Below are 10,483 nucleotides of genomic sequence, written 5' to 3'. Positions count from 1 at the left end.
TCTGCCTTCTCCTGGACTTCTGCTGAAATTGCAAAGAGCAGCAGCCTGATACTGTATTCAGCAAACCCTGAAATGGAATTAGTATCTCGGACTCCTTATGAACCAACTTTGGGTACATGCTGTCCTAACAATTGGACAAGTATGCTGAAAGGAGGAGCAGAGCGATTTATCAAAAAGGAAACGGTTGTGAAAAACTCTATACAGCCTCATGGCTTTTGTTGAAGCGTGGACAAGGAAGGCTCCTCCTTCAGCAATAGATGAAGTACTTGAGCAGTTCTTGAGATAGGCTTTAACAAAAGCACCGAGATCAGTAACACTAGGGTCTGCAGACACTGGGACTCCAAAGCAACACACTCAAAATGCTGGAGGGACTCAGCAGGTCAGGTACCATCTATGGAAATGAATAGATAGTCGATATTTTGGGCCGAGACCCTTCTTCAGGACTGAGAAGGAACGGGGAAGATGCCGGTATAAAAAAGGTGGCGGGGTGGTAAGGAAGCAAGCTGGAAGGTGATAGGTGAAGCCGGGTGGATGGGAAAAGTCAAGGGCTGGAGAAGAAGGAATCTGATATGAGAGGAGAGTGGACAATAAGAGAAAAGGAAAGAGGAGGCAACCCAGAGAGAAGTAATAGGCAGATGAGAAGAGGTAAAAGGACAGAGTGGGGAGTGGGGTGGGGGGGAGGTGGGTGTTGGAAAGGCAAAATTGATGTTCATGCCATCAGGCACAGAGATTGTGTGAGCTGAGACTTCGATTTTCACCAGGTACTTTGGAACACCTCTGCTGACAAAACTGTTTAACTCTTGATTCATTCCAATTGATATCAAGAATTGGCTTGTAGACCAGATATCATCACGTTGGGAAATCTGAAAATGTATCTTCCAGCGCAAACCATGCAAGGGCAACTTTAAAAGCAGGGCAAATCCAATTGACCAATTCTGACACCAGTCTTCTCTCAGCCACCAACAGACTAATGAAATATAATGTTATTAGCGCTAAGAAGTAATGCTACATAATATTCTTCTGGCTAATGTTCAGTTTAGCTTTGGGTTTGTTTAGCTTCTGACTCCATTACAATCTTGGTCTACACATTGGGAAAGGCAAGGATTTCTATCCTGGTGTATTAAGTCAATTTTAGACTGAACTCCATGGGAAACAAGGAAATTGTTATCAGCGACCAATCCTCTCACCCCTAGGACATCACTGGAGGAATTCCCTAAGGCTGTGTCATGACCTCGCCTGCAAGCTCATGAAGGAAATTGCTATCAGCTTATCAGGGGTAATTTGGCATGGGAAATAAATAAGAGCATGGACACAGGAACAGAATTAGGCTGTTCGGTCCATCATATCTGCTCTGTCATTCCATCATGGCTGGTCATTATCCTTCTCAGCTCCATTCTCCTGCCATTATCAGCTACAACTATATCCCATGACTATGTGAAAAGTGATGCATAAATTCTCACAACAGCAGTAAGATAATGAACATATTTATTTATTTATTGAGATAGAGCGTGGAATGAGCTCTTCTGGCCCTTCGAGCTGTGGCACCAAGCAATCCCCTGATTTAATCCTAGCCTAATCATCATCTTTGGACTGTGGGAGGAAACAGGAGCACTCGGAGGAAACCGGAGCACCTGAAGGAAACCTGCGCAGTTATGGAGAGAACACACAAATGGCTTACATGCAGCAGCGGGAATCAGAGGCTGTGCTCTTCATTAGGCAAAACATTTCCGTACTTCAGAAAACATTCTCATTTTCTGTAAGATCAGGAGGAGGACGGAGAACTCTACACTTGCCAAATGAGTGCAGATTCTCAAACACGAAAGAAGGTTTTTAGGATCTACTACAAAGCAGTATGCTTAATTTGCCAGTGGGGACCAGGCTAAAGGTGTTTGGCTTGAGGAACTCAGATATAGAATAAAATATACCTTTTTTGGAGGGAAAATTGGATAGACAGTGCCCTTTATAACCAAGTAAACTAAGGCTCAGTATTAAGATCCTGGCTTCCTGACCTGGGCCTGGGCTAAATTTGGACCAGGTAGATGGATCAGGTTGGAAAAGCCCTCAGGTTTAGGTTGATTCAGATTGACTACAATCAGGTTAGGCTTATTTTATACTGGAGGAAATCTCTACACCCAAATATGCACAGTACTTCTTACCAGCTTTACGCTCTGTAGTTTTCAGGTGATATTTCTTCATTTACACAGTCACTTTGTGAGCGCTTTATTGTTAATGAGAAGGGGGACAACTTCAATCAAGTGCCTTTGCATTAAATTTTAACATGAGGCCAAATCAATATAAATACATTTATTATTTTATGACTCAAAGGTCATTGTCATCTGGCACAGGCAGAGCAGAAGTGTTAACTTTCCAATTATGGAGCAAGATTTGCTAATTAAAAATGTAAGAGCACATGAAATAATTCATGGGTGTGTCATTGGTCCTGAAATCAGCATTTATTTAAAGGAGTCACTGGTAATATTTCATATGATCCTTTTTTAATAACTAAGGCAAGGCTTATCTAATGCAATTTTGTTTTCTCACATTTCCACCAGATTCGACCACTCAGTTACACACTGGGTGAAATTTACAGCGACCAATGAATTTACCAGCCTGTACACTCTTGAGATGTGGGAGGAAATCAGAAAACTCAGAGGAAACCCCACCATCACTGGCAGGATGAGTGAACTCAATATGGACAGCAAGAGGTTAGAATCGAACCCAAAGTCCTGGAGCTGTGAAGGTGCGGCTCCATTAACTCTGCCACAGTGCCACTCTGTAGAATGCCACAGCCAGATTTTAGCAAAATTCTCTGATTCTGAAGGTTACCCGGAATATCTTGTGTGCCCATATAAAGGGGGGGGGGGCAAGATGCTGAGAGACCACCTTAATGAATATGGCAGAAACAATCATGACAGATTTTCAGATGTATCTGTTGTTATGTTTTGTTACTTCAAAATATGAAACTAATTCAAATGAAGACACAGGAGTCAAAATGCAGGTCTAACTTTGAACTTACTTTCAGCAAGGCGAGCAAGTATCATATGATTGCGTGATGACATGTGCAATTCACATATTTATACATATAACCTGTAATTAATTATTTGAAGGAACAAGAATGCTTAATCGACATATATATATATACACACATACAAGATTAGATTAGATTATGAGGACACGCAGTCCTCTTTTATTGTCATTTAGTAATGCATGCATTAAGAAATGATACAATGTTTTTCCAGAATGATATCACGAAAGCACATGACAAACCGACTTAAAAACTAACAAAAAACACATAATTATAACATATAGTTACAATCGTGCAAAGTAATACTGTAATTTGATAAGAACAGACCATGGCACAGTAAAGTCTCAAAGTCTCTCGAAAATCCCATGATCTCACGCAGACGGTGAACCTCCAGCGCCGCCAACTTGCCGATGCAGCATCCTGGAATCATCCAACCACAATCCGACTCCCAGTCCGTCCGAAAACTCCGAGCCTCCGACCACCTCTCCGACACCGAGCACCGAGCACCATCTCTGCCAAGTAATTCGACCCCGGCCCCGGCGACAAGCAATAGGCAAAGCCGAAGAGCACTCAAAGCAAGAGTACTCAAATATTATTGAGATATTAAATGCACAACATCTGTCATTACAGACCCTCAATAATTTTAAGGTAATTAGGAAAATAAAAGAAGTGACAGGAATTGGAGCCAGTGAGTGTCTATTGAAGCACCATTGACCTTGCTTAAAGGCTGATTAAGTGGATCTGTTACTGAGAGGATGGGGCAAGTGTTTTGATCTTCCCTGTAGGATGATAGTGCAACTTTTCAGGCAATATTATGTGCAGAATCACAGGTATGGTAGAAAAGGAAGTTGTCAAAGTGTGACCCTGCAAAGTACCAGTTTCCAGGTGTGTGTGACTGCCACAATCATCGGTCTGCTTCACATTCAAGTGCTAATTCCTCACACAGTCTGCAGTTCATTTCTCCTGTTCAGCATGTCACGGAAGTATATTGCAGTTTACACACTTTCACACTGATCTCTACGTCAGTCTTCAAACACATGGTAACACACACACAATACTGAAGGAACTCAGTGGATTGGTCAGCATCTATGGAAATGAATTAACAGTTGATGGTTTGGGCTGAGACCCTTCTTCAAGACTGAAACAGAAAGGGGCAGAATAAAATGGTGGGAGGGAGGGGGGAAGCAGGACAGCTAGATGAAGCCAGGTGGGTAGGGAAGGTAAAGGGCTGGAGAAGAAGAAATGTGATAGGAGAAGAGAGTGGACCATAAGAGAAAGGGAAGGAGGAGGGGACCCAGGAGGAAGTGGTAGGCAGGTGAGGAGAAGTAAAAGGCCAGAGCGGAGATTATCAAACATATGGTTTTGGTAACTCAACCTACATCAATGGTTCATAGTCAATAGCGGTACAAAACACAGGTCAGGTTTGTATCTGATCGACATAAATTAATTTTTACTTTGCAAAATGAAGAAGGGTAACAGTCCGAAATCATTGTCACTGAAATTAGAAGCAAGATTATAGCTTTAGCTACTGCCTGTACAACAGTCACACAGTTCACTTGTAAGTTACACACAAAGTTCCATGAAAGATTATGAAGGTGTAAATCAAAGTCAAAAAGTAATTATGAAGTAATCTGCAAAATCCTCATCACCCCTCCCACATATCACTGGGAGTAATGAGCTGAGACCACACAACAGATCCACTCGCACAATGGGAGTGGGACATCTTATCATCTCTTGGGCTGGCAATAACGTGTATCTCATCTCAAACTTGCTCTGCTTCTAGAAAGCCAGCTGAGCTGAACTGCTCTCCCAACCACTAAGATTCTGCAGTCATTCTTTCAAGACTGAATATAGACATCTTCACACTTTCCTCTGAAGTGTAGCACATCCTTCTCCAATGTTAAGGCAATTGGGGACCTATTTTGTGGTCCAAATATATTGCATTGCTTAAAGAAGTGTGTACTTTACAGCCAGATTGTGACTACATTATGATCAAAAGTTAGATTTAAGCTTTTGTTCATGGAGCAGCCCCGTGTAAGTTGAATATAATATAGTCTGAAATGCCACTTGAAGCAGCAATTCACTTCCACTTCTTCCAATCCAATGGATTGCATTCAATATTTACAGCATGGTTTGGATTACACTGAAAAAAAAACAAAAGCAGATTGGGTAATCACTTTCCGGAGCACCTGTCTTCCAACCTCAGGAGACACCTCATTGCTTTAGTTGCTCGTTGCTTTAATTCAGTGGCAGAGACAGGGGTGTAGGGCATGATGTGAGCATATAGAGATGAGGTGTAGAGGTTTTGCTGGTTGCTCGTTGTGCAGAACCTACGCTCTCCTTGGCATTATCAGGGCTGCAAAGAAAAGAGCCATCAGGACCATAGCAGAGGCTGTTGAGTGAGCCTCCAGATGGCTATGGATCAAGAGGCGTGACCCGTGGACCAGTGCTGCTGGGATACAAGCCAAAGCCTGATCAACCCTGGTTGGGTTGTCTGGGCAAGGCTGTCTGATGTTGAAAGACCTGAAACATCCAATGACCCCAGGTTACATCACTGATGCATCTCAGCATGACCATTCCATTCCCACTCTGACCTATCTATTTGTGACTTTTTGTGCTGTTACAACCATGGCCCAATGCAAGGTTGAGGAGCACTTTATCCAGGCACATCTTTCAACTTCAGGTATCTCCTTCTTCCTTGCCGTCTATATCAAAACTGTCCATTTCTGTCTGTTATTGGCGGCTGTGGAGGCCAAGTCACTTAAGACAGAAGTTGTTAGAATTTTGATTAGTCAAGGCATGAAGGGTTACAGGGAAAAGGCAGGAGAGTGGGACTGAGAGGGAAAATGGATCAGCCATGATGAAATGGTGGAGCAGACACGATGGGACAAATGGCCTAACTCTGCTCCAATGGTCTTGTGGTCTATTGTCATAGTTCAGTTTTTTTCCTATTAGGATATTCTGAGCTGCCATGTGTCTCCCATGGCCATGCTATTAATAACACATTACGCAGACAAAGCCCATACCTACTCCAACTTTTATTGTTTAGTTGAAGAACTGTTCACTGAATGATGGCTGAAGAACTATCTATAAAATTCAGTTGATACCTTGCATTTTTCCCCCATTGTTGATACAATTAATAAAAGTTTCTGATCCAATGGTGGTTTCAAGCAATGCACTGTTCACTGAATGATGGCTGAAGAACTATCTATAGATGGCGGCGCGATGCAGCGCATGCGGATGCTCTGGAATGATATCTGTATTTGTTAAATGGGGTACCGTGCACAATTCTGATTTGATGGAGACAGACGTGAGAGCACGGAGTAACATCTGGAGAAATTTCTGAAATGCCTGCTTCGCTGCCGCTGGTACTGTGTAGTCCGGAATCTCCGGAGAAGTAGCTCTCTGAGTCCTCGGCTTTGCTTGTTTTGGCAGCCGGGACGAAGTCGAAGGTGCTCGGCAGAGGATGGCACTCAGGAGGCTGTATTGGAGGGGCTGGTCAGAGGCTCGAAGTTTTTGGATGGACTCAGGCAGCTGTGGTTGGGTGCTTCCAATGCATCAGCAGTTGTCAGTTGTCGGTGCCTGGAGGTTTATGGCAGGGGAGTTCCTCCCTTTTTGCCACTTGCTATCGGGGACTATAGAAGTCGATCAGGACTTGAGACTTTTTTTTACCGTGCCCATGGTCTGTTCTTTATCAAATTATGGTAATGTTTTGCAAAGCCGTAACTATATGTTATAGTTATGTGGTTTTGTCAGTGTTAGTCTTTGGTTTGTCCTGTTTTTGTGTGATATCACTCTGGAGGAACATTGTATCATTTCTTAATACATGCATGCATTTCTAAATGACAATAAACGGGGACTGAGTGCCCTCATAATCTAATCTAATCTAAAAATTCAGTTGATACCTTGCATTTTTCCCCTATTGTTGATACAATTAATAAAGTTTCTGATCCAATGGCGGTTTCAAGCAATGCACTGTTGCAAAGAAATTTTATGAATAACATAGTTATTCAGTATTATTTGGAAATTTACTGGGGAAAACCACCAGAGCTGTCTGGCAGTAGGACCCAAGACAGAGCTCTAGAATTATAGGGACTTGTTCCTATAGGAGTAGATGACGCTAATCATCAAACTATTCTACAGTTCAACTTTAATTGCAATGATTATGTCATGCCGTGCAGTTAACTCTACCTCCAGAAGATCCTCTGTATTTTCTGGTCAAGAACGATCTCCAGCCTACTCTTACTCCTTCAGTGTGATCAAGAGAACATGGGCACAATCATCATGAGGAAACATTGCCGATGGATTGGGCACATGCTGAGAAGAGAGGCCAACTTCATTGTCAAGCCGGCACTTCATTGGACCTCTGAAGGGCGGAGGAAATGTGGAAAACCAAAGACAAGCTGGTGCTGTAATATAAAGACAGAAATCAGAATACTGAACCACACTTGGGGCACAATAGAGAAGATGGCCAAGGACAGACAGAGATGGAGGACCTTCATTGGTGTAACAGGCAATAAGTAACTAACTAACTTAATTGCAGTCTTTAGCCAACAATAATTAACATTAACCCCAGTCTTGAAAATTTCAACAGATTCACCATACACAGACCCTGATGTGAAAAGTGTGCCTGATTTCACTACCGTGTGGCCTTCCTTTAAGTTGCTACAGTACATATTGGATCTTTCACCTAACTTGATGTCAATATAACCTATGGCTTAACTTGTATTATTGCTATTACCTGTTGAACCTGACAAAAGTTGGATAAAGATGTTGAGGGCTCGTACTAACCTTGATTTCATTAAGCTTTGCATCATCAGGTAGTTTAATGAGGCATAATGGAATGAATCATGCATTAAAAATTGCATTAAAAACGCCACTCTTAGAAATGAAGATCATATGAAGACCTTAAAAAAAGGACCATTTTTCATTTCTCAGGAGCCTTTTTGCAATGAGTTCTTCGGTCCTGTGGGGGCACTGGAGAGCATTGGGCTCTGAGATTTTAAGAGCACCTGAATTAGTTAATTGCTGTTTAATGAGAGTCGTTAATCATTTAGAGTTCCTTATGTTTTTCTCGAGTGGCGTGTTCTTTGTAATATGGTCTCCTGGTCTTTTCTGTTTAAGCTTGTTAAGATTAGTTTGATAGGCTCAGGGATTCCGTGGTCCTTGTATTATTTAAGCAGATGCCCAATTAGTGCTAATTGCAGGGTCCTTTTTTTTTTGAGAATGTTACTTTGTATGGTGTCGCTTGGCAATGTTCCATGTAGATGTGCCCAATGGAATTATTATGAATAAGCTCTCGTTGCCATATCTACATCAGAGTCTGTTGTTCTTCCGTGCTTGGGTTCTGATATTGTCAGAGCATATCATGGCACTTTTCTCAGAGAAGGCATATATCAGGGATAAAGTTCTCCGTTCCTCCATTGTATCAGATCAACCTTTGTCAGTATGAGGTAAAGAGTATTTGGAGATCAAGACCTCAAACATGGCCAATAATTCTACCCTTCTGTATACCTCAGAGACATACATCACCTGAAGCAGGTACAAGACAGTGGACACCAATGCTGTCACTGCAGAACCTTCCAACTTCACTTGCAGAATAGGTGAACTTCTTCCAGGTCAACATCTTCATTACCTTGCTTACTCAATAACAGCAAGACCAAGGAGCTGATTATTGACTTCAGGAGGAGTAAACCAAGGGTCTAAGAACCAGTCTTCATCAGAGGATTGGAGGTGGAGAGGATCAGCAACTTCAAATTTCTCAGTGTTACCATATTAGAGGACCTTTCCTGGCCCAGCACATAAGTGTCATTACAAAGAAAGCACACACAGCACTTCTACTTCCTTAGGAGTTTGCAAAGAGTTGGCATGACAAACTTCTATATATGTGGAGTGGAGAGTCTATTGACTGATTGCATCATAGCCTGGTATGGAAACACACATGATCTTGAAAGGAAAATCCTACAAAAAGTAGTTGATAAGGTCCAGTCCATCATGGGAAAGCCCTCCCCACCATTGAGCATATCCACATTGAGCACTGTCACAGCAAAGCAGCATCCATCATAAAGTATTCCCCCTTGCAACAAGTCATGCTCTCTTCTTACTTCTGCCATAAGGAAAAAGGGACAGGAGCCTCAGGACTCATACCTGCACATTCAGGAACAGTTATTACCCCTCAACCAACAGACTCTTGAACCAGATGAGACAACTTCACTAAATTTCACGCAACCCATCACTGAACTGTTCCCTCAGCCTATGGACTCACTTTCAAGGACTCTTCACCTCATGTTCTTGCTATTTATTGATTTCAATTTATTTATTCTTTTTTTTTCTCTTTTGTATTTGCACAGTTGGTTGTCACTTGCACACTGGTTGTTTGTCCATCCTGGTGGGTGTGGTCTTTCATTGACACCATTGTGTTCCTCAGATTTACTGTGTATGCCCAGAAGAAATTCAATCTCACGGTTTTATATGGAGACATATATGTACTTTGATAATAAGTTTACCTTGAACTTTGACAAACAGAAGTCACTCACGGGATACCAATCAGACTGTTGGATTTGTGGGTGGAAGGAGGAGTCATGATACAATTTTCATTCGTCTCTCATCTTCTCACTTACTCTTGGTGTTTGGACAATTTAAACGCCAGCTCCGATAGACTAAAAGGCTGGGTGTTGGGACCGGAGGTGAGGGTTGGGCTGATTCTGCTCCCTCTCCGCAAAATCTACTGCTCTCTCTGCGGTGCTGAGGCAGCTTTGGGCTTTGTGTCTGCGAGCTTCTCGATGATCTGCCCTGCTGTGGGATGAACTTAGACTGAGGTTATGAGCCTGCTTCGGCTGCACTGATCTTTACATCTCTGGACTCAATTTCATTCTGAATGCTGTTGCTTGCCTTTATTGTTTGCATGATTTGTGTTTTTTTTCTCTCTCTGCACATTTGGTGTTGATCTTTTATTAAATCTCAAGGTTGTATAATTTATAATACTTTGATAATAAATGTACTTTGAACTTTTGAGCTTTGACTTAGGGGTCTTTACATTTTTTTTTACCTTCTCATTAGGAGAATGGCCTATGTAATACCCTGAGTTATTTTTAAATATATCTCTTCTTCAATTCCTTTTAATTCTTGTTTGTTGATTACTTTTACTGTTCTTAAAGCAAACTGAAATGTCAATTCCCTTGCTTTGAACCAATTGTTAGTGTACCAGAAACTCATACCTGAATATTTTATATACTACAAGCTCATTGTGTTTCAAGTTCCAAATAAGCATGAAATTATTTGTATATATTTTGTCAATCTCATTTCATTGGCAAAATTATGCTGATCACCATGAAAAAACGGGTACTTAGTTGTAATCAATTTTCTGATTGTAGTGTGATTTTTATTTCATTCTATGCTTTATCTGCTGTCACAGTTTTGTATTACTTGCACTGTATGTGGCAGTGCTTTATACTTGTA

Source organism: Mobula birostris, chromosome 9, assembly GCF_030028105.1.
Source record: "Mobula birostris isolate sMobBir1 chromosome 9, sMobBir1.hap1, whole genome shotgun sequence".
Lineage (NCBI taxonomy): Eukaryota > Metazoa > Chordata > Chondrichthyes > Myliobatiformes > Myliobatidae > Mobula > Mobula birostris.
Note: the sequence above shows the minus strand (reverse complement) of the source record.